Genomic DNA, 6,000 nt, shown 5'->3' on the forward strand with positions numbered 1-6,000 from the left:
GTTAATATTGACTAATGGTTATACTTAGATTGCGCAAGTTTTAGACAGATCGTACAAAATCGTGGAACGCTTTTGAAACAATACAGATATTTCAATAATGATATTTTAATATTTTATACTGTAACATATGTGCTCTCTTTATATGTGCATATAATTATAATAACGCAAATTTTTTCAATTAATTGTTAGATAAGATTTATTATTAGACAAATAAATATTTTAGTTTTTTACTTACGTGTTATACCAATAAAATCAAAAATTTGAATTATTTGAGATAAAATTTCATCAATATATCCATATAGATGTCTTTTTCCATAATCAAGAGAAAGAGAAACAGAGAAAAAGAGAGAGAGAGAGAGTTTTTATACATTAACCGCTTTTACATATATATGATATATGTATTATATTTAAAAAATATATATTTTTTAATTTTATCTTAGAATTTTAGAACAAATTATTTCTTGATTATATGTATTTTTTTCTTTTGCTAAGACGTACTTGTATCATATCTTACTTTGAAGTAGAAAACCTTTTCGCAGATATTTCTTAACTAAATCATGATATACATTTTTTTTAGTCCAATTCTTGTTTATTTATGCCGCTTAACGACGATAGTTTAATCAAGAAACCTTCGTTTCACCACATGAGCGGTTTACGCGATGAATTACTGAGGCTACACCTTCCTCAAGGCTATCTGTAAATTGTAGCAATGTACGGTGAGATGGGATTAACTAAATGAGGATATCTCAAGGGAGAATTAAGCAACTGTCTATGTGCGACCATAAACGAGGGCATTAAGATATCTGATTAATGTCCACATAAATAAATCCCATCGATTTGGGAATCATCGTTTAAATATATATATATATATATATATATATATATATATATATATATATATATATATATATATAAAAGTGAGCAGATGTATTTGCCTGTTTATTTGAATGCATTTTGAAGCCTGCGAAATCTTTGAACAATTAAAGAGAGAGATAATTTTGTCTTAATATATGATTAATAATTCTTTATAAATCTGTTCTTGCTATGCAATAGATTTGTCAAATACTTTAGTTAAATATCTTTACTTTATAAAGAGATAGATTCTTTACTCCAGATATTATTATGCAAATAATAAATGTATCAAAATATGCATCTTTAATTTGTGTCATACTATTAATGTCATAAAAATATTGATATGATAAAATACAATATGATGTGACGTTGAAAGCATAATAAATTCGTTCTGTTCCACATAATATATATAAGATCTAGATGCATCTCTACATATACGTTATAATACATACTCTATTTATAATATATGTATAATGAAATAAATTGAAATAATCTAAAAAGTAGGAAGATTATTTTAAATTTTTCCATTGAATGCCGCAGTTGCAGGATAAGCGGTTTCGTTTGCGGCTATTCTTTATTAGACGTCCGGATCGTGCAAACATATGTCAGAGACAAAATCCATGAATATGCAAGCTCGATCTACCGGCGCTGTTCATTTCTGAATATCCGATGAATTTACGCGCGAGTGTTTTCCCTGCATCGCTCACGACTGTCTCGATGGAACCGCGACGACCACGACTCGAAACGGGAGCGGTGCGAACGGCGGTTACGCGTATGTTGACCTGGAGCAAAGCATCGGGGAATATACCAAGGCGCACCTCTGTATGTCTGCGCCAAAATTTGCCTCTCGTAAAAAATATTTTCAAAGACAGCGATGTTCGGAAAAGATAAACATGGATACTCGACGATATTTTTTTTCCAAAGATCACTTTCAATAACATATATTTTCTCCATCTGTAATATTCACCTCTATATATAATTTAAATGTCACTCGATGTGTTATCTTATTCTTAAAAAAATATTTTAATTCATAACTGTTGCAATATTAAGTAGCGTTCTTAATGAAGTATATATTCGGAAAAATTATATAAATCGGAAATAAATAAAAAAAAAGATATAATAAATTAAAAATTTAGAAAAATATGTCTTTACAAAGCACTCTTATTTTTCTTTATCAATAAATATTTTTCCATCACCAGTTATTTTAGAAAAATGTATAATACTGACTTTATTCGTTATAATTTTTAAAGTTTGCTCATTTCAACATAACATGCTTTGCATCTGTTTTATATGTTCTTTGCTTTTCCAATATGAGATCGGTGTATCTTCGGGCGGGGTTCACTTGTATTCCATTGCATTACACATCGACGTATCTTTCCCGTAGCGTGGAAGAATGTGCGAAAGTGGGATAAATAGAAATAAATGAATTTATTTAAGCGTCAGTGAACACGCGCTTCTCTCTCTTTTGCTGCGCAAGCAAGTCGATTATCGGTATCGACGAAGCAATACGGGTAAATATCGACGGAATTTCAAAACCGCACCACGATAGAATCTTCTCAGATTCTCAGAGCAGACGAATATTCGTGGTGTACTGCCTTATTGAAAGACATGTCTCACGAGTTTGCGATGCCTGAAAACGAGCCGTGAAAGTGCGCGGTCCTCTCTGAACAGGTTTGACTTTTGTTGTATAAAATATTAGCTTAAAATCAAGGAGCGAGCCAAACTTAATTATAAAACAGTGAGAAGTATTATAAATTATTCTTTATCGTAAAAATGTGTTCTACAGCAATCATGAAATTAAAAGTAAATAGCAGTGTCATAAAATCTCCTTAAATATTTATATCTAATGTCAACTGATTGCTAAATTTGTTTACCAAGATACATCGATCTTTCTTTTTATATTTTATATTTGAAACACGAACGAAAAAGTTTTTCTTTGTTTTTTTTTTATTGAAGAATATTGAAGCTGAAAGAGTTAAAGCAGAAAGTGCATATATCTTCAGTGCAAAATTTGTCGACAATGGATAATGCGCTAGCGGGAATGATGGATGATATTTTTTGCGCAAATTATGCGCATGTAATAAGAAACTTGCGCCAAAGCACGGTGGAGTGCGTCAATATTTGAACCGGAATGTTGATACAAGGATAAACTGAGTTGCTTGTCATGAATCGAAAATAGAGATACTCGCAGAACGATCAAATACAAATGTTTAGACGTTCAAATCATGCAAACAATTTATTTTGCTCATTCTTGTGTATCGTTCCTGTAATTGATGAACAAATTTTGTAGTAAAAAAAAAAAAAATAAATGCACAAGCTCTTCATGTATTGTCTTTAATTCACATTCATAAAAAAGAAATAAATATATTTATATTCATTTATATTGCTATTTTAATATTAATGATTATGAAAAATATCTCAAGATATAATTGAGATATATTTTGAGATTTGCATTAGACTTAAAAATTTTAGACAAAATATATCTTTTATCCTCGCATATAATCATCCTAATAAATCAAATATAAATTTAATCCCAGGTAGCGGTACGGCGAAAGCATTATGATTAATATTTCATATCTTGCATTGTAAAATGTATCAGTAACCGAAATGTACAAGTATGTGTGTGTATATAATGGAGTTGATATGACTTTGCATTTATAACGGAATATCTATGTTAATGAATTTAAAGGAATATATATTATTAAAGTTGAAGCTCTCGCAATTATCACAAATCGCCACAATTATCATTTATTTAATCCATTAATAAATTCAAATTACATATGTGTCTGGTTTTTCGGGATTAATATGACCACATCGCGATATATAGCGTTTCTGCATTACTTGCATGAAGTAAATCGTGTTTATCTAGGCGCTTGATCTGATCCACGTTAATACATGCGACATATAGTAATTATAACTTTATTAATCTAGACGGTCAATCATGGGATAATTGCTAGTACAATCTACCCTAGTGTTCGTATACAACGCTGAAACTCGATCATTTTCAACAGATTGGAAGCATACCCTGACTGTAACTTTAGAATAGACTTCCATCTATGCTTGAGAAGTGACTCAAGATGGAGTAAAGCAGTATCGCCGAGCTGTAATCAGCATATTCTGTTATTAATCTCGTAATATACCTTATTAAAATATTATTGTATATTTTTCTCTCCCATCCATAAAGAGAAAAGTCAAATAGAAACTAATTGCTTCATAAGGCTATTTTATATTTATTTGTTTATAAAATTTTTTTATGTTATGTTTTTTTTGTCACGCTAATTTGTTGTTTACTTGTTTAAATGGAATTGTTTGTATTCTTTAAAATTTTATTTTAAATTGCTATAGTTTTCTTTTAAATTATTTGTATTCTTTTAAATTTATACAATTTGTATCACTTATGTTGGCACATACTTGCTTTAAATTAATACATGTAATAATTTATTAATTTTAATTATTTAAAAAAAATAGAAAATTTCTTATTCTATTATTTTTAGTTATTTATTATTTTCAGGGGAATCTAATTAAAATACATATATATTCTAAAACAACTTATTTGATGCTTTCGAATTGGATTTACTGAATTTATAATCCATCTAATGCGTCGTATCGTATGCAATAATATGTAAATGAGCAATCATCAATGTTGACGCAAATATGTAGGATTTCTGTGTGAGATAATGTACCGCTAAATGTGCATCAATGCTGATTACTGTACAGTGAACAGGTTAATTTGTCTAATTAATTTCATTTGTAATGACAATAAATGATTTTTCATACTAACTGCTTATTCATGCGATTTAATCATAAGATATCGGACATTTTGCGTTTTATTGCATCATTGTTGGACTTCATTGGCTCGTTCCAATAAAAGCGGTCAAATTGCGTAAAATTATACAAAATCGACCGATTTATCTGCACCATTTACGGATGGACATGTATTACATTCGATTTTTACCTTGACATGTTGTAGTAATCGATTAATCGCTATTCAATCCAATGTATTGACGTATTGATAAATAAATAAATATGCTGATAGCCTTCCTGCAGACATAATTGTATAGCTTTTGAGGAATGCCAAATAGTAATGTAGGATCAAATAAATTGTAACACAATGTCAATTGTTACAGTAAATAAATTATTTACATCAATTCTTGTAAAATTAGGATTAATCAATAGGATTTTCGGCCTTTCATCTACTAATCAATATCTGTTTACTAAATGACCATTTATCCTTGTCATTGTTTAATCTATATATAATTGTATAAAACAGAAAAGCAAAACGGGAATATATGCATATGAAATTGCTATAGATGCTGAAAGTAATTAATCATTTAATACATATAAAACTCGTTGGAAGAAACATATGTATTTTGATTCATGCATGGAAAATGTTATGCACACGTGTCTGAATTTATAGTTTTATAATTTCACAATAAATCATGAGAAACTATAGATCTTTTAAAACTTTGTTCTCTTGTAGAAAAAAATTTGAGAGCTTTCCGTTTCTTTTCTGATTTAGGTAGTTTCCGTTGTGGTCTGTCTTGGTGAAGTTGCCAAACAAAGGAATCAGTAAACAGTTTTTTTGACGTAAACACAAAATATTATAAAACGTGTACGTTTTATGAACGCAAAAATAATAAACTTATATATGTCTAACTCTAAGATATATGCGTTCTCAGGATGCAAACGTATATTAACAATATGATAAAAATATAACAATATTAATCGGATGAAAACAATGCATGCAGTATTAAACAGAAATGTAACATTAACATTTATTATTTTTTATTTTGACACAAGTAAAAATATCAGTTTTAGACTATCATTTGTAAAAATTTGTTACGCTCTAAAAAGACATATTTAGATTGTCAAATATATTTTTTCCGCGCTTGTACTAGTGCTTGTGTAGTGACATGTAAAATCGTATTTCTCGTTATTGTGAGCTCGTAGATTATTGATCACTGGTGATGAAAAATCTTCACAAGAGAGAGACAACATGTCTCATTTTTCTCAGGAACAAAGAGCATGTCATATGGACGAGTTAAATGAGAGAATGCCTTGCTTGCATACGACTGCGTCCCGCATGTTTGGACAGACGGAAAATTGAAAACTATAAATTTCTTTGCTTGCCCCACCGACGTTTTCCTC

Source organism: Cataglyphis hispanica, chromosome 12 (genome assembly GCF_021464435.1).
Source record: "Cataglyphis hispanica isolate Lineage 1 chromosome 12, ULB_Chis1_1.0, whole genome shotgun sequence".
Lineage (NCBI taxonomy): Eukaryota > Metazoa > Arthropoda > Insecta > Hymenoptera > Formicidae > Cataglyphis > Cataglyphis hispanica.